We start from the raw sequence: 20,694 nt of genomic DNA, 5'->3' as shown, positions 1-20,694 counted from the left end.
TTTGTTATACTTGTTTGAAGAAATATTATAATGGAACATGGTTTAGAGCTCGAACACACAAAACCTGTGAGATTTTGAGCCTATTTGAATTGGTTGTATTTTTCAACCAATATTTTATTTTTGGTGTATGTTTTTCTCTCTAAAATTGTGATCTTTGTCTTGCTTAATTCTATATTTCCATGGTTTGATGTATGCATGCACTTACATGATTGAGGCCTTTATTTCACTGAGCTTACATACCCATATGGCCTTACCTTTCATTATCCCTTGTAAACCAATTTGAGCCTATTTTATCCCTTTTTATTCTTTACTTTAGCACATCATTAACTCTAAGCGGAAAACAATAATGTCCTTAATTTGAATCCTTAGTTAGCTTAGACTAGTGAGAGTGCTTATGATTTAAGTGTGGGAAATTGGGTTTGGAAATATTTGGTTTGAGAATTGAGTATGTTAGAATTTTTTAAAAATGTGAAAGAAATGTTTGGGACATGTTCAATCCTTGGTTAGCTTAGACTAGTGAGAGTGGTCATGAATTAAGTGTGGGGAAAAGTGGGTTTAAAAATGTTTGGTTTAAGAATTGGGTGTTATATATCTTTATGAAAATGTGAAAGAAATAGGACATGTTCATGCATTCAATAAATTAATCATATGCATTGAGAAAAACAAAAGAAAAAAAAGAGAGAAAAAGAAAAGAAAAAGAGCAAATAAGTAAAATGGGACAAAATGCCCCAAAATATGTGGTGAAAGCAATGCATATGAGTTGTACTTGAAATTAGAATGCATGAATATGTGAAAAACATGGTTAATGGATGGTTAGATGTTGTAATATGATTACATGAATTGTTTAAGTTAGGTGGAAAGTTTAAGTTAAGGATTCAGATTTTAGTCCACTTGGCCAAATACAATCCTACCTTGACTCTAACCCCATTACAACCCTTAAAAGACCTCTTGATATGTGTATCTGTGCATTAAATTTGTGTTGATTGTTAGATGAAGAGCAAGCCTTAGAAAGCAAGGATAGTAGAGAATTGAGAGAATCAAACCTTAAACACTTGAGTGATTAGAGTGTATACACTACCAGTGAGGGTTCGATGCTCAATTCCTTGTTCCCGGCTTTCATGAGCTATTTTCTTCTACAAGTCTATTTGTGCTTCATTTTTATAATTTGAATTAGTGAAATCCAGTTCATCTTAGCATGTAGTTACATTCATAGGTTGCATTGCATACTCTCTATCATTCCTCTTCATCTTTATAGTTTCTCTTGAGCTTAGCATGAGGACATGCTAGTGTTTAAGTGTGGGGAGGTTGATAAACCACTATTTCATGGTTTATCTTGTGCTCAATTGAGTGGATTTTATCAACTCTTTACCCACTTATTCATAATATTTGCATGGTTTTATATTTCCTTCCTAATTATGTGCTTTGATTGAAAACATGCTTCTTTGATCTTATATTTGCTAATATTAAATCCTCTCTTATTACCATTAGATACCTTGATATGTGTGTTAAGTGATTTCAGATATTATAGGGCAGGAATGGCTCAGAGGATAGAAAGAAAGCATGCAAAAGTGGAAGGAATACAAGAAGTTAGAGAAATTGCTAAGCTGTCCAGCCTGACCTCTTCGCACTCAAATGGCTATAACTTTAGCTGCAAAGGTCCAAACGACGCGGTTTCAGTTGTGTTGAAAAGCTAACGTCCGGAGCTTTGATTTGATATATAATATGCTATAGTTCCCCTGACGCTAGGCGACGCGACCGAGTGATCCATGCGGCCGCGTCGCAGTGACGAAAATCAGCGCAGTTGAATTCGAGACCAGCGAATTCCGGGCTGTTTTTGACCCAGTTTGCGGCCCAGAAAACACATATTAGAGGCTATAAAGTGGGGGAATACATCCATTCATGAGGAGGCTCTCATAATTCATAATTTTAGGAGTAGATGTAGTTTTTAGAGAGAGAGGTTCTCTCCTCTCTCTTAGGATTAGGATTTAGGATTTCTCTTAGTTTTAGGAGTGACTCTCAATCCCAGGTTCTTTATTTTTATTTATTTTTCCAATTTAATTTATGAATTCCCATGTTATGATTTGAACATTTTATTTAATATAATTCGAAGTATTTCAGACTTATGATTGCTCTCTTTAATTTATTAATGCCCTGTGTTTATCCAAATTATTTTCATTCAAGTAGATTCTCTTCCCTTTTGGCTTTGGTTGAGTCATTGGAGACACTTGAGTTATCAAACTCATTGTTGATTGAAAATTGGATTTCTTCATCTCATTAATTCAAGTTCCAATAACTCTAGCCTTTCTCAAGGAAAGACTAGGACTTGAGGAATCAGAATTAATTCATCCACTTAACTTACCTTCATAGTTAGAGGTTAACAAGTGGGAAAAAAAAATCCAATTCTCATTACAATTGATAAGGATAACCAGGATAGGACTTCCAGTTATAATACATTGCCAAGAGTTTAGTTTACAGTTATTTATTTATTTTACTTGTCAATTAAATATACCTGTGCCCATTGCCCAAACTCAACATTTCCCAAAAACACACTTTTTCATAATCAATAATAAGAACACCTCCCTGCAATTCCTTGAGAAGACGACCCGAGGTTTAAATACTCGGTTATCAATTTTAAAAAGGGGTTTATTACTTGTGACAACCAAAAAGTTTGTACGAAGGGATTTTTGTCGGTTTAGAGACTATATCTACAACGCGACTGTTTTTATGACATTCTTTACTGGCAAAAATCCTAACCAGAAATTGCAAAAAATGCTCCTAGCGATTTCTGAAACCCTTTTTGGCCCAAATCCAAGTCCAGAAGGCATAGACCAGAGGTTATGAAGTGAGGGAATGCATCCATTCAGGGAGCACGCCAATTTAGTTACTTTCCATGATTTAGATCTAGTTTTGAGAGAGGTTCTCACCTCTCTCTCTCTCTTAGGATTTAGGACTTCTCTTAGTTTTAGGAGTGACTCTCAATCCCAGGTTCTTTATTTTTATTTATTCTTCTAATTTAGTTTATGAACTCTTCATGTTAGATTATAATTTCCCTTATTAATGTTATTTGAGGTATTTCAATTCATGATTGCTTTCTTTAATTTATGTTATTGTTGCTTTACATCTGAAGGCATTGTTATTCCAGCAAATTTACTTTTTCCTCTTTTGGTCTTGGTTAAGAAAGCAGTAACTCAGGAGTTATCTTATCTCAACATAATTGATAACTGTTATCTTTGCTAATTGAACTGAGCTTCAATAATCCCAACCTTTTCTCAGGAAATAAATATGATTCGAAGATCAAACTAATTAGTCCCTTGACTTTCCTTTACTTTAGTAAAGGTTGACTAAGTGGAATTAAGATTCAACTTTCATTGTTGTTGATAAGAATAACTAAGTCTGGACTTCCAATTTCTCATACCTTGCCAAAAGTTTGCTTTGCAGTTATTTATTTATTTTAATTGCCATTTAATTTACCCGCCATTAAGTTACTTGTTCCTCATTCTTGAAACCCCAATTTACAATCTCCATAACCAATAATAAGAACATACTTCCTTGCAGTTCCTTGAGAAGACGACCCGAGGTTTAAATACTCGGTTATCAATTTTAAGGGGTTTGTTACTTGTGACAACCAAAACGTTTGTAAGAAAGGTTGATTGCTTGGTTTAGTAACTATACTTGCAACGAGTATTTACTATAACTTCTAAACCATCAATCTTCCGCTTGCTTGGAAGGCGTCCATTCCTTCTGGAATAGGGGGAAGACTCAAAGCTTGTTGAATAGCCTCTTCTGTAATGGGAACTTGCTTCTGACGGACAAAGACAGACTGCAGGGTAGGCAGGTAGAAGTTAAAGTAGAACTCGACTACCCAAGAAAGATTGACCTGCTTCTGTTGCCTCTTGGAGGATCCCCACATAGCAGAAGATTGAGCTAGTGGAGCGTCCAACTTACGGACGTTAAAGCAAAGTGCTAGGTGGGAGACAACCCACCATGGTATGATCGTTCTTTTCTTTATTTTTAGTTTTCCATATTCAATAACTCTTCTCTTTATCAGTACTTTCGTGCATCTGTATCTGTATATATTAAAAAAAAATGCCACGCGACGCGACCGCATCAGCGATGCATCTACGTCGCAAGGAGAAGGGAGAAAAATAAAAAACGAACAGAGAGTCATGCTGGAGCATGGCTGGAGGAGTGCCAATGGCACAAATCAGCCCACGCGACCGCGTCGCCGATGCATCCGCGTCGTATGGGCATAATGGCCTCCCACGCGGCCGCGTGCCCTGATTTTCGACGTAAAACGGGTGCAGAGCTGAAAGTTGTGCTAGAGTGGTGCTGGACTGGCGCTGGGCGCGCAATTCCTCTCACGCGACCGCATGCCCCACGTGGCCGCGTCATGCCCCATAAACTACCCACTCACGCGATCGCATGCCCCATGCGATCGCGTCACCTAAAATTTGGCATTTAATGATTTTTAACAGAGAGTTGTGCGAGTGCGAGGCAACCCTCGCAACACTGGCACAAGCTGGGTCACGCGACCGCGTGACCGACGCGACCGCGTGACCGACGCGACCGCGTCCCTCACCTTAAGCGCAAGTCACGCGACCGCGTGCCCCATGCAATCACGTTGCTTGTGCCGCACAGCTCAACCTAATTTTGCCAATTATCATATCTTTTTCTTCTCCAAATCCTAATTTTTCTTTTCCCTCCTTATTTCTTCCTCCTCCCCTCTTCCTTCTATCTCACCTTTCACTCTCTCTCCCTCACCTCCATTAACAAGGTTTTATTTTCTTCTTCACCCTTTTCTTTTCTATCATTCTTCCTATTTTTTATGTTATTTTCTTTTCTTTTCTTTTTCTTTTCATTATTCATATTTTCTTTCTTCTTATTTCCTTTTTACATGGTGTTAGAATTTTATTTGAGTCATTATTCTTCCTTATATGCTTGTGGATTGTTGCAAATTACTTGACAATTATATATTCTTTTCTTTAAAGGGTTGCTTGCATGTTCACTTTAATACTTTCTATACTTTATTTACCTTGCATGCTATGTGTTTGTGAAAAAGCCCATATGGCATTATGCACTTCTCTATGTTATTCTAATATTCAATGCTTGCTTTTCACAAATTTCCTTTACTATTATATGAATTGAATTTAATTGTTAATACAAATGTGATGATTTGTTACAAAGTAACGCTTGATCTATCCTACTCATGCCCTTTGCCGGCATGCCAATAAACACCTTGCATTCACTTGTCATTATATGCACTAACTATTTTCCATTAATAATCTTTCACATGTACTCATGAGCGTGTGTTGACATCATTTACCTTTTAATGTGCATTTACAATCATCCTTTTTCGTTCTCTTCATTGCTATATATCTCTTTAAATTTGATTTACTTTCTCTTCCCGTTTTCAGGATGGCCACCAAGAAAGGAAAAGAGAAAGCTACTCCCAAACCACCAGCAAGAAGAGGAACTAAAGGAGCACTAGTGGCAGAGCCTTCCTCAACTGCAGTCAAGCCCTCAACAAAAAGAGTTAAGAGGATTATCAAGGTTGATGACAAGGAGAAAGCCTTTCCAGCAAAGGACACTGCACGATTTCCAAATCGCTACTGTAAGCAGATGTTCCCTATTCTGGTTGAAAGGAGTTACAACAACGAACACCTTCTTATCCTCCCGCCCAATATTGCTACTTTTGTTGAGCCACAAATTGAATGAAGACAATGGGGATTCCTACAGAGACAATAGAAGCAGGTCAATCTTTCTTGGGTAGTCAAGTTCTACTCTAACTTCTACCTGCCTACCCTGCAGTCTGTCTTTGTCCGTCAGAAGCAAGTCCCCATTACAGAAGAGGCTATTCAATAAGCTTTGATTCTTCCCCCTATTCCAGAAGGAATGGACGCCTTCCAAGAAGCTGCACTTAAGCGCCAGATGTACCAATTTGACTGGGAAGCTATTCTCAGAGTTATCGCACTACCTGGCAGCCGTTGGATCTACGGATACCATCGTACCCGCCCTAGGGGTATATTGGCTTCAGCACTTACCTTGGAGGCTCGCGTATGGGCACAGATCATGTCCCATTACGTCTTTCCGAGCATTCACGAGTCCTTCTTCACAGCGGACATGGCCGTTCTACTATGGTGCATCCTGACAGACCAGCCTCTGAATCTACCAAGACATATCTGGAATGCCATGGGACACGTACAAATTGTGGGCAACTTGCCTTTTCCTGCCTTGGTCTCAGATCTTGTCTCAGCAGCCGGAGTTTCCTACAGAGCTGGAGACACCAAAGCCATGCTTCCACGGGATGATCAGTATGTCCCCAATGGGAAGTACCTCAAACTTCCAGCAGCCACTACGAGCTTTCCTACTGCTCCGTTTGAAGATATTTCTTCTTCAACACCACAAGCACCTACAACAGATGAACTGCTCCAGCAGATAATCAAAAGATTGGATCGGCAAGAACAGAAAGCGAAGTTAAGAGAGCGCCGTAACGAGCGCCGATTCAAACACCTCAAGGAGCTACTCAAGGGACACTTCAAGGACTCAGACACCCCGGACTCCACTTCTTTTACCAGCACAGGGAGCCATGATGGCCCCAACTGTGGAGATACTATTACCAGCCCACCCCTGTTCCTGACAGATGGCACCGAGGACGGTGCAAAGCCTTAAGTGTGGGGAGGTCGGTCAGTACCTGACTTCCAGAGGTAATTTCTCTTCCCTAGCACCAATAAATTAGGATATTTAGTTAGATTTTCTTTCTTTTATAGAATAGGATAAATTGCATAGTAATAGGTTAGTTGCATGCATGTTCTACTTGATTGAAAAGACAATAAGTTTCTTCTAAGATTCTATCTTTGGAACAAAATTCCACTAATTCTTAAAATTTTTATGATAAATTTGCTTGAAGTTATATTTGGAACATGATGTTTGAGCTAAAGAACACACAACCTGTGAAGATTTGAGCCTTTATGCATGGTTACATTATTTAACCATAATTATTTTATTCCTGTGTGTTTACTTCTCTATGATTGTAATCTGTATTTTGTTTCATCCTATATGTCCAATATTTATTATATTTATATGCTTGCATATGATTGAGGCCATTATTTGTTTAGCTTACTTATCCAAATTAAGCCTACCCTTTTAATTTACCTTTGTTAACCACTTTGAGCCTTTAAATCCCATTTGTTCTATATTTCACGACATTACTAGCCTTAAGCGGAAAAATAATTGTATAACCCAAATTGAATCTTTGGTTAGCTTAAGATAGAAATGTGTGTGCTAGTTAAGTATGGGAAATTGTGGGAACAAAAGTTATTAAGGAAATGTGTCATGATAATATAATGGGAATTTGGATACCTACTCATGTGAAACTATAAGAATTAAAAATCTATGTGCATTGATAAGCTATGTTTATTTTTAATTGAAAAAAAAAATGCCACACGACGCGACCGCATCAGCGACGCGTCCGCGTCGCAAGGAGAAGGGAGAAAAATAAAAAACGAATAGAGAGCCATGCTGGAGCGTGGCTGGAGGAGTGCCAGTGGCACAAATCAGCCCACGTGACCGCGTCGCCGACGCGTCCGTGTCGTATGGGCATAATGGCCTCCCACGCGACCGCGTGCCCCACGCGGCCGCGTGCCCTGATTTTTGACGTAAAACGGGTGCACAGCTGAAAGTTGTGCTAGAGTGGTGCTGGACTGGCGCTGGACGTGCAATTCCTCTCACGCGGCCGTGTCATGCCCCATAAACTGCCCACTCACGTGAAAAAAAATAAAAAAAAATAAAAAAAGAAATAAATAAATCAATCAATAAATAAAGGGACAAACTTACCCCAATGCTGAATTAAGAATTCAAAAATCAATGCACATATGATAAAATTAAAATAAAAAGTTGATACATGAGTATGGAACGTAAAAGGGAATTCTGGGTAGCTAAGTATGAATTCTAAGGTTATGCAAGTTATATAGGTTGGGTTGAAGCTTGGGTTAATTAAAGATTCAATTTATAAGCTCACTTGACCATACATGTATCCCTACCTACCTTGGCCCCATTACAACCTTGAAAAGACCTCATGATGTTTGCATTAGTATATTAACCGTTGTTGATTGGTTAAGAGAAGAACAAAAGTTAGAGAGCATGATTAGAGAAGGATAGAGTGATTACCCTATACACTAGAGAGATTAGAGCGTACATACATCATCAGTGAGGGTTCAATGCTTGAATTTCCATGTTCCCTGCTTTCATGAGCTATGTTCTTGCACTTTTATCTGTCTTACTGTATAATGATAGAATTAGTGGAATTTGATTTGTAATTGTTTTGAAGAGCTTATTTACTTTTGATCAAGTGGGCAAGAATCATATAGTTGCATTCATATATATAGGTTGCATTGCATTTCATAGGTTTTACATGTTCTTCCTCATTTATTTTATCTCCTTCAATTAAGCATGAGGACATGCTAATGTTTAAGTGTAGGGAGGTTGATAAACCACTATTTCATGGTTTATATTGTGTTTAATTGTGTGGTTTTATCATGATCTTTGCCCACTTATTCATTAAATAAGCATGCATTTATATTTTCTTCCTAAAGATGTTTTATGGTTGAAAACTTGCTTCCTAGAGACTTTTAATTATGTATTTTATTTCTCCCTTATTCCATTCGATGTCGTGATCTGTGTGTTAAGTGTTTCAGGCTTTATAGGGCACGAATGAGTTGGAGATTAGAAGGGAAGCCTGCAAAAATAGAAGGAACACAAGAAATTGAGGAGATGACCAGCGAGAAGCGATGCGGCTGCATGGATGACGCGACCACGCGGAAGAGAGCAATTTGAAGCGACGCGGCCGCATGGATGACGCGACCGCGCGACATGGAATAGCACGAGTGACGCGGCCGCATGGGCGACGCGTCCGCGTGGCAAAGCAGAAACGCGAATGACGCGTCCGCATGAGCGACGCGATCGCGTGACGTGCGCGATCTGCATAATTTGCAGATTTGCTGGGGGCGATTTCGGGCCCTATTTTGACCTAGTTTTTGGCCCGGAACAGCAGACTAGAGCCAAAGAACATGCATAAACCAAAAACAACATTCATTCTACACAGTTTTAGTTTTTAGATCTAGTTTTACTCCTCCTCTAGGTTTTTCTCTCTACACATTCATAGTTCTTAGGATTTTAGTTTCTCTTACTTTTTCTTGGCATTGGAACACTGAGAAGAGTTATTACCTCATCAAGACTTTGTCATTCTAGTTCGTTTTCTTTACTTGGTTTACTCTCCCATGTTCTTTGCTTTGTTAATTTTATAATTGGAATATTTTTAGGATTATTTAATACAAGGATCACATTTATTTTTAATTGACTATTTCGATTTTTATTTCCAATGTCTTTCTTTAATTCCTTTTCATATGCTATGAATTTTACCTTTACAATGAGTGAGTAGTTCCCTAACTTGATGGGGAATTGATTGAAAGGAACCCTTGAGTTGGAAGGCTTGAAAGAAAAATTGTAATTGGGTTTATGGTTGGATTGCCACCTAATCACTAACACCAATCCCTTTTAATTAAGTGGATTGTGACTTGTGAACGGACATAGCATTCCAACTTGTTTGACTTTCCTTCACCCAGTGAAGGATAACTAAACAGGATAACCTTTAATTGTCAATTAATCCTGAGAGCATTCCAACAATAATAGGGATTCCAACTAATCAATTCCTAGTCAAGGCTTTTATTTACAGTATTCAAATTCATCAATTTAATTTCCTGTTGCCCAATTCAAATCTTTTTGAAAACCTCTGATTAATAGAATAGCACACTTTTCTGCAACTCGTTGGGAGACGACCTGGGATTTATACTCCTAGTATTTTAAATTCAATTTTCTGTGACACCTTTCTAAATTGGTAGGCGGATTTCTGGCGAATTAAGAACTATACTTGCAACGTATATATTTTAATAATTTTTAATTCGCTAATTTTTGCCCGCATCAATTTTTGGCGCCGTTGCCGGGGAGTTGCAATAAAGTGCTAAAGTTATTAATTAGAATTTATTTATTTGCATTTTATTTTATTTTGCTACTATGAGCTGCCTGTTTCTTTCGTCAAATGACGCGTTCACTTCCTGATCCGCGCTTGCTAATATTCGATCCTGAAATTGAAAGGACTATTTCACGAATAAGGCGAGCTCGGCATCGGTTAGCCCGCTCCGAGGGCGGATCTGAAAGTGAACTTGAGGAAGAAACCAGCTCCCGTTATACTGATTCGGTTGATTCACGTGCAGACGACATGGCAGAACCTAGGAGAGTTACCATCCAGGAGGAAGGAGCCCCTAATTTTACAATGCAACCGTTTCAAGAGCATCACCCAGCGGTGGCTACAGATTTCGAAATAAAGACCGTACTGCTCAATTTAATTCCCAAGTTTCATGGCTTACCTGCTTAAGAGCCTATCAAGCACCTGCGAGATTTCCAGGCAGCCTGTTCTACTGTCAGGCGAGATGGTACAGATGAAACTTTAATTCTGCTGAAAGCTTTCCCGTTTTCTCTTGAGGGAAAAGCAAGAGATTGGTACTACACTCAACCCCTAGCAAATGTATCCAACTGGGATACGCTTAGACAAGAGTTTTTGGAGAAATTCTTTCCATCTGAAGTTACTGATAAACTAAGGAAAGATATTTCCACTATTGTTCAAGATGACAATGAGACTCTCTTTGAATATTGGGAGCGCTTGATGAGGCGCAGAAGTTGGTGAATTAAAAATTATTAAAATAGTTACATTGCAAGTATAGTTCTTAACTCACCGAAAATCTGCCTATCAATTTAGAAATATGTCACAGAGAGTTTAAATTAAAAGTTACTGAGAGTTTAAGTCCCAGGTCGTCTCCCAACGAGTTGCAGAAAGGTGTGCTATTTTATTAATCAGATGTTCCAAGAAGTTGAGTTAAGTAGGTGGGAAGAGAACGAACTAGAATGACGAAGTCTTGATGAGGAAATAACTCTTCTCAATGTTCCAATGCTAAGATCAATTCAAAATTAAAATTCTAAAACCTAGAGAGAAAAACCTAGAGGAGGAAAAACTAGATCTAAAACTGTAAACTGTGTAGAATGAATGTTGTTGTTTATTCCTGCATATTCTCTGGCTCTAGTCTGCTGTTCCGGACTGAAAACTGGGTCGAAATAAGGTCCAAAATTGCCCCCAGCGAAGTCTGTAGATTATGCAGATCGCACATGTCACGCGATCGCGTCATCCATGCGGACGCGTCATTCGCGCTTTTCCTTGCCACGCGTTTGCGTCGTCCACGCTACCGCGTCGCTCGAGCTTTTGCAATTCACGCGGCCGTGTGAGCCATGCGGCCGCGTCACTGTGATTCGCTCTCCTTCGCGCGGTCGCGTGCGCCATGCGACCGCGTCACTTCTCGCTGGTTATCTCCTCAAATTCTTGTGTTCCTTCCATTTTTGCTAGCTTCCTTTCCAATCTCCAACTCATTCATGCCCTATAAAGTCTGAAACACTCAACACACAGATCACGGCATCGAATGGAATAAAGGAGAATTTAAAATACATAATTAAAGTTTCTAGGAAGCAGTTTTCAAACATGTTATAAATTCAGGAAGGGATCATAATTTCATGCTAATTTAATGAATAAGTGGGTAAGGATCATGATAAAACCACACAATTAAACACAATATAAACCATAAAATAGTGGTTTATCAACCTCCCCACACTTAAACATTAGCATGTCCTCATTCTTAATTGAAGGAGATAAGGAAATAAGTATGAACATGTAGAAACTCATGAAATGCAATGCAAGCCTATAAGTAAATGCAACTATATGATTCTTGCCCACTTGATCAAAAGTAAATAAGGTCTTCGAAACAATTACAAATCAAATTCCACTAATTCTATCATTATACAATAAAACAGTTAAAAGTGCAAGAAGATAGCTCATGAAAGCAGGGAACATGAAAATTCAAGCATTGAACCCTCACTGGTAATGTATGTACGCTCTAATCTCTAGTGTATAGGGTAATCACTCTATCCTTCTCTAATCATACTTTCTAACTTTTGTTCTTCTCTTAACCAATCAACAATAGTTAATATACCAATGCAAACATCATGAGGTCTTTTCAAGGTTGTAATGGGGCTAGGGTACATGTAGGGGTATACATTTGGTCAAGTGAGCTAATAAATTGAATCTTTAATTAACCTAAGCTTCAACCCAACCTATATATTTTTAATGTAATTTTAAAGTTCATACCTAGCTACCCAGAATTCCCTTTTTCTATTCATACTCATGTATCAACTTTATATTTGATTCTATCATATGTGCATTGATCTTTGAATTCTAAATTTAACATTGGGGTAATTTTTGTCCCCTTTATTTATTTATATATATATATATATATATATATATATATATATATATTATTTTTTTATTGACATTAAAATAAACATAGCTTATCAATGCACATAGATTTTTAATTCTTATAGTTTCACATGTGTAGGTATCCAAATTCCCATTAAATTCTCATGACACATTTCCTTAACAACTTTTGTTCCCACAATTTCCCATACTTAACTAGCACACACAATTCTATCTTAAGTTAACCAAAGATTCAGTTTGGGATATACAATTATTTTTCAGCTTAAGGTTAGTAATGTGGTAAAATATAGAACAAATGGGATTTAAAGGCTCAAAGTGGTTAACAAAGGAAATTAAAAAGGGTATGCTTAATTTGGATAAGTGAGTTTAAACAAATAATGGCCTCAATCAAGTGCAAGCATGTAAATATAATAAATATTGGACATATAAGATAAAACAAAATATAGATTACAATCATAGAGAAGTAAACACACAAGAATGAAATAATTATGGTTAAATAATATAACCATGCATAAAGGCTCAAATCCTCACAGGTTGTGTGTTCTTTAGCTCAAAAATCATGTTCCAAATACAACTCAAGCAAATTTATCATAAAAATTTTGAAAAATTAGTGAAATTTTGTTCCAAAGATAGAGTCTTAAAAGAAACTTATTGTCTTTTCAATCAAGTAGAACATGCATGCAACTATCCTAACCTATGCAATTTATTATATTCTATAAAAGAAAGAAAATCTAACTAAAGTATCCTAATTATTGGTGCTAGGGAAAAGAAATTACCTCCGGAAGTCAGGTACTGACCGACCTCCTCACACTTAAGGCTTTGCACCGTCCTCGGTGCCATCCGTCAGGAACAGGGGTGGGCTGGTAGCAGTATCTCCATAATTGGGACCGTCATGGCTTCCTGTGCTGGTAAAAGAAGTGGAGTCCGGGGTATCCGAGTCCCTGAAGTGTCCCTTAAGTAGCTCCTTGAGGTGTTTGAATCGGCGCTCGTTACGGCGCTCTCTCAACTTAGCTTTGTGTTCTTGCCGATCCAACCTTTCAATTATCTGCTGGAGCAATTCATCAGTTGTAGGTGCTTGTGGTGTTGAAGAAGGATTATCTTCAACTGGAGCAGTAGGAAGACTTGTAGTGGCTGTTGGAAGTCTGAGGTATTTCCCGTTAGGGACATACTGATAATCCCGTGGAAGCACGGCTTTGGTGTCCCCAGCTCTGTAGGAGACTCCAGCTGCTGAGATAAGATCTGAGACCAAGGCGGGGAAAAGTAAGTTGCCACAATTTGTACGTGTCCCATAGCATTCCGGATATGTCTTGAGAGATTCAGAGGTTGGTCTGTAAGGATGCACCATAGTAGAATGGCCATGTCCGTAGTGAAGGAGGATTCATGAGTGCTCAGAAAGACGTAATGGGACATAATCTGTGCCCATACGCGAGCCTCCAAGGTAAGTGCTGAAGCCAAGATTCTCTTAGGGCGGGTACGGTGGTATCCGTAAATCCAACAGCTGCTAGGTAATGCGATAACTACGAGAACGGAGTCCCAGTCAAATTGGTACCTCTGGCGCTTAAGTGCGGCTTCTTGGAAGGCGTCCATTCCTTCTGAAATAGGGGGAAGACTCAGAGCTTGCTGAATGGCATCTTCTGTGATGGGGACTTGCTTCTGCCGGACATAAACAGACTGCAGGGTTGGCATGTAAAAGTTAGAGTAGAACTCAACTACCCAAGAAAGATTGACCTGCCTTGGCTGTCTCTGTAGGAAACCCCATTGTCTTCGTTCAATTTGCGGCTCAACAAAGGTAGCAATATTGGACGGGAGGATAAGAAGGTATTCATTGTTATAGTTCCTTTCTGCCAAGATAGGGAACATCTGCTCACAGTAGCGATTGGGAAATCGCGCAGTGTCCTTTGCTGGAAAGGCTTTCTCCTTTTCATCAACCTTTATTATTCTCTTAACTCTTTTTTTTGAGGGCTTGACTGCGGTTGAAGAGGGCTCTGCCACTAATGCTCTTTTAGTGCCTCTTCTTGCTGGGGGTTTAGGAGTCGCTTTCTCCTTTCCTTTCTTGGTGGCCATCCTGAAAAGAGAGGAGAAAGTAAATTAAATTTAAATAGATATATAGCAAGGAAGAGAACGGAAGAGTGGTGATGGATGCACATTAGGATGTAGATGACATTAACACATGCTATCGAGTACATGTGAAAAGCCAACAATGGAAAATAGCTAGTGCATAAAAAGACAAGTGACTGCAAGGTGTTTATTGGCATGCCAGCAAAGGGCATGAGTAGCATAGACCAAGCAATACTTTGTAACAAACCATCACGTTTGTATTGACAATTAAATTCAATTAATACAATAGTAAAGGAAAGTTGTGAAAAGCAAGCATTGAATAGTATAACAACATAGAGAAGTGCATAATGCCATTTGAGCTTTTTCACGAACACATAGCATGCATGATAAATAAGGTATAGAAAATATAAAGGTGAACATGCAAGCAATCCCTTAATTAGAATAAAAATAATTGTCAAATAATTTGCGACAATCCACAAGCATATAATGAGGGATAATGACTCAAAAAATTTCTAACACCATGTAAAAGGGGAAAGAAAAAGAAGGAAAATATGAATAATGAAAAGAAAAATAATATATAAAATAATATATAAAATGATAGAAAAGAGAAGAAGGAAGAAGAAAATAGAACCCTGGTAATGGAGGTGAGAGAGAGAGAGAGGATGGGTGAGATTGGAAGAAGAAGGGAGAAGGAAGAAATAAGGAGGAAAAGGAAAAATTAGGATTTGGAGGAGAGAAAGATAAGATATGAGGCAATTTTTGGATGAGCTGTGCGGCGCATGCAATGCGGCCACGTGTTCGCGTGGATGCGCTTCAAGTATGGTGACGCAATCGCGTCGGTAACGCGGTCGCGTGACCCTTGTTGTGCTTCTGGCGCGAGTGCAGCCTCGCACCAGCACAACTCTCTGTTCAAATTAATTCAGTTGCCAAAATTGGGGTGGAGCGATCGCGTGGATCACGCGATCGTGTGGATCACGCGATCGCGTGAGTGTGCGTCCAAAAACGGATGACGCGGCCACGTTGGCGACGCGGTCGCGTGATAAGGATTGTGCCTCCAGCACCAATCCAGCATCACTCTCGCACAATATTTCATTGTGCACCCTTTTACGTCGAAAACTCAGGGCACGCGGTCGCGTGGGAGGCCATGATTCCCAAGCGACGCGAACGCGTCAGCGACGCGGTCGCGTGGGTTGATTTGTGCCATTGGCACACCTCTAGCCACACTCCAGCGTAACTTTCTGTTCATTTTTATTTTTCTTTACTCTCCCTGTGACGCGGACGCGTCGCTGATGCGATCGCGTCGCGTAGCAAAATTTTTTTTTAAACATGTAAATGCAGATGCACGAAAGTACTACGAAATAGAAGAGTTATTGAATAGGAAAAACTAAAAATAAAGAAAAGAACGATCATACCATGGTGGGTTGTCTCCCACCTAGCACTTTGCTTTAACGTCCGTAAGTTGGACGCTCCACTAGCTCAATCTTCTGCTATGTGGGGATCTTCCAAGAGGAAGATCTCAAGCTCCTTGTTTCTCTGTACCTTCTCGCCATGGTATAGCTTCAGGCGTTGTCCATTTACCTTAATAAGTTCAGAGCTTGAAGGATGGCTTAGGTGATAAAGTCCGTACGGTTCGGCCTTCTCTACTCTGTATGGACCTTCCCATCTTGATCTCAACTTGCCTGGCATGAGCCTTAGTCGAGATTTGTAAAGGAGGACCAAATCCCCAGGTTGGAACTCTTTCTTCTTGATGTTTTGATCATGTACGGCCTTCATCTTTTTCTTGTATATTCTGGAGTTTTCATAAGCTTCTAGGCAAAGGCTCTCCAGTTCCTGCAGTTGCAACTTCCTTTCAGCTCCGGCTTTCTCAATTCCCATGTTGCACTCCTTAACTGCCCAAAAAGCTCTGTGTTCTACTTCAACTGGGAGATGATAAGCTTTTCCATAAACCAAGCGGAAAGGACTCATCCCAAGATTTACAAAACTCAGCAGCGTCTCTAAAAAGGGTAGGCCACCAGAATCCACAGTCTAAGATCTTTCTAGCTGTCCTTTGAGGACCAAAATATCCTCCACTCTCAGATGAGTGACAGGCTTCTAAAATGGACTGGAATTCTGATTGAGGCACACAACGTCTAATTACTTGATCAGCGCCACATCTCCATAAATATGGGTCATCCCATATATAATATTTAGACTCGCTTTTCATCTTGTCTCTTTGATGCTTAGAAAAATTTGGAGGAAATGTGCGGCTAACTAAATAATTAGCAACAGGTGCATACCAAGGGACTACCTCAGATACTGTTTGTAGGTGATGAGCGGATATTTTATACGCTTTTTAGGGTTAATTTCATATAGTTTTTAGGATATTTTAGTTAGTTTTTAGTTTAATTCTATTAGTTTTTAGGAAAAATTCATATTTCTGGACTTTACTATGAGTTGTGTGTTTTTCTGTAATTTCAGGTATTTTTCTGGCTGAAATTGAGGGAGCTGAGCAAAAATCTGATTCAGGCTGAAAAAAGGATTGCTGATGCTGTTGGATTCTGACCTCCCTGCACTCAAAGTGGATTTTCTGGAGCTACAGAACTCGAAATGGCGCGCTTCCAATTGCGTTGGAAATTAGACATCCAGGGCTTTCCAGCAATATATAATAGTCTATACTTTGCACGAGGATAGACGACGTAAACTGGCGTTCAACGCCAGTTCTCTGCCTAATTCTGGCGTCCAGCGCCAGAAAAGGATCAAAAGTTGGAGTTCAACGCCAGAAATGGACCCAAACCTGGCGTTGAACGCCCAAAACACTTTTAGAGATTTATTTTGTATCTCATGACATTTCAGATCAAAACTTTGTATTCTCTGACGGCATGAGTCTCTAAACCCCATTGTTGGGGGTGAGGAGCTCTGCTGTGTCTCGATGAATTAATGCAAGTATTTCTGTTTTCCATTCAAACATGCGTGTTCCTATCTAAGATATTCATTTGCACTTCAATATGAATGTGATGAACGTGACAATCATCATCATTCCTCTACGAACGCGTGCCTGACAACCACCTACGTTCCACTATAGAATGAATGAATATCTCTTAGATTTCTTAATTGGAATCTCCGTGGTAAAAGCTAGATTGATGGCGGCATTCATGAGAATCCGGAAAGTCTAAACCTTGTCTGTGGTATTCCAAGTAGGATTCTGGGATTGGATGGCTGTGACGAACTTCAAACTCGCGAGTGCTGGGCGTAGTGACAGACACAAAAGGATAGTAGATCCTATTCCGGTATGACTGGGAACCTGCAAATGATTAGCTGTGCGGTGACAGTGCACTGGGACCCTTTTCACTGGAAGGATGGATGGTAGCCATTGACAACGGTGATCCACCTACACACAGCTTGCCATAGGAGGACATGCGTGCGTGATTCAGAAGATAGAGAAAAGCAGAGATTCAGAAGACAAAGCATCTCCAAAACTCCAACATATTCTCCATTACTGCATAACAAGTAACCTTTAATTCATGCTCTCTTGTTTATTTGCAATTCAACTGATAAATATAATTGACTTCCTAACTAAGATTTACAAGATATCCATAGATTGCTTCAAACCAACAATCTCTGTGGGATTCGACCCTTACTCACGTAAGGTATTACTTAGACGACCCAGTGCACTTGCTGGTTAGTGGTACGAGTTGTGAAAAGTGTGATTCATAATTTGTGCACCAAGTTTTTGGCGCCGTTGCCGGGGATTGTTTGTGTTTGGACAACTAACGGTTTATTTTGTTGCTTAGATTAGGAAAATTTTCTCTTTTTTGTTTAGAGTCACTTATTATTGTCGTGTTAAAATTTTAGAATCCTTATTTTCTTTTTAAAATATTTTCCAAAAATAATTTTTATATTAAATCTTGTGCCAAACTTTAAGTTTGGTGTTTTCTTGTTGATTTTTCTGTGTTTTTCGAAAATTTTAGTTTGGTTTTCTAAAAATTTTAAGTTTGGTGTTCTTCCTTCATATTCTTGTGTTCTTGTGAGTCTTCAAAGTGTTCGTGAGTTTTCCTTGTGTCTTGATCTTAAAATTTTTAAGTTTGGTGTTCCTTGGTGTTTTTCCTCCAAAAATTTTCAAAAACAAGGAGCATTAGATCTAAAAATTTTAAATCTTGTGCTATCTTATTGTTTTTCTCTCTCTTCTTAAAATTCAAAAATATATTTTCTCTCTATTTTAAAGCATCTTTTTCAAAATCTATTTCTAAAATTCAGATTTTTATTTCAAAATTTAAAACCTTTTTCAAAAATCATCATATCCTTTTCAAAATCTCCTAACCACTTTCTCTCTCCTCACTTTTTCGAAAATCTTTCACTCATTTTTATTTATTTTATTTTGATTTATTTTTACATCATCTCCCTTTCTCCATCATGGACCTAAGCGGAAATGAACAGTCCAGGAGGAAGGAATCAGCATCTGTACCTAAGCAGTGACCCTTCCATGAAAGAAGAGGTTAAAACAGCAACTGCTGAACTCAGTCCTGTGAAACAAGCTGCTGAATTCAATCAGCAATTGGACTTCCTAACAAAGCAATTAGCCGAATTCAAAGATAGACTACAAGAGACAAGGATGGCTAATATAAATGTGGAAGAACAATTGAAGCAAACAAGGCAACAGTTGTCAAGACAAATAATAGAAGAATGCCAAGCAGTTCAATTAAGAAGTGGGAAAACATTAAATACCCCACCTCAAGGCAGCAAAAAGCTAAGGAATGAGAAAACCACCCAAAATTCACCTGAGGACAGTAAGAGCCCAGGGAAAAATAATTCTGGCACTAAAATGCCAGAAAATTGGTGGAAGGCTGGCGCTGAACGCCCATACCATGCCCAAAACTGGCGTTCAACGCCAGAAACAAGGCAAAACTGGCGTTCAACGCCAGAAATGGGCAAGGATCTGGCGTTGAATGCCCAAACTGGGCAAGATCTGGCGCTGAACGCCTAAAATGGGCACAATTCTGGCATTCAGACGCGGACTCGGATATGTCTTCAACTTGCTGATGGCTCCACTAAATACCCATCAGGCGTGATTGAAGACATGATTGTCAGGGTTGGGCCATTCGCCTTTCGCACTGACTTTGTTGTGCTGGAAATGGAGGAGCACAAGAGTGCTACTCTCATTCTAGGAAGGCCCTTCCTAGCAACTGGACGATCCCTCATTGACGTCCAACAGGGGAAATAACCCTGAGGGTCAATGATGATGAGTTCAAGTTGAACGCTGTCAAAGCCATGTAGCATCCAGACACATCAACAGACTGCATGAAAGTTGATCTTATTGACTCTTTGGTAGAAGAGATCAACATGGCTGAGAGTCTCGAATCAGAGTTGGAACATATCTTTAAAGATGTTCAGCCTGATTTGGAGGACTCAGAGGACATGAAAGAGCCTCTGAAATTTCTTCTGGAGGAGGAAAAACCTCCTAAACCCGAGCTCAAGCCATTACCACCATCCTTGAAATATGCATTTCTGGGAGAAGGTGATACTTTTTCAGTGATCATAAGCTCTGCTTTAAATTCACAGGAAGAGGAAGCACTTATTCAAGTGCTAAGGACACACAAGACAGCTCTTGGGTGGTCCATAGGTGACCTTAAGGGCATAAGCCCAGCTAGATGCATGCACAAAATCCTATTGGAGGATAATGCCAAACCAGTGGTTCAACCACAGAGGCGGCTAAATCTAGCCATAAAGGAAGTGGTGCAGAAAGAGGTCACCAAATTACTAGAGGCTGTGATTATTTATCCTATTTCTGATAGCCCCTGGGTGAGCCCTGTCCAAGTCATCCCAAAAAAGGGAGGCATGACAGTGATTCATAATGAAAAGAATGAACTGGTTCCTACGAGAACAGTTACAGGGTGGCGCATGTGTATTGACTACAGAAGGCTCAATACAGCCACCAGAAAAGATCATTTTCCTTTACCATTCATAGACCAGATGCTGGAAAGACTGGCAGGTCATGATTATTACTGTTTTTTGGATGGCTACTCAGGCTATAACCAGATTGCAGTAGATCCCCAGGATCAAGAGAAAACAGTAGTCACATGTCCATCTGGAGTGTTTGCTTATAGAAGGATGCCATTTGGGTTGTGTAATGCGCCTGCAACCTTCTAGAGATGCATGCTCTCTATTTTCTCTGATATGATGGAAAAATTTCTGGAAGTCTTCATGGATGACTTCTCAGTATATGGAGACTCATTTAGATCCTGTCTGGATCACCTGAAACTTGTTCTGAAAAGATGCCAAGAGACCAACCT

The sequence above is a fragment of the Arachis ipaensis genome, chromosome B07, assembly GCF_000816755.2.
Source record: "Arachis ipaensis cultivar K30076 chromosome B07, Araip1.1, whole genome shotgun sequence".
NCBI lineage: Eukaryota > Viridiplantae > Streptophyta > Magnoliopsida > Fabales > Fabaceae > Arachis > Arachis ipaensis.
This window is presented reverse-complemented; position numbering follows the sequence as displayed.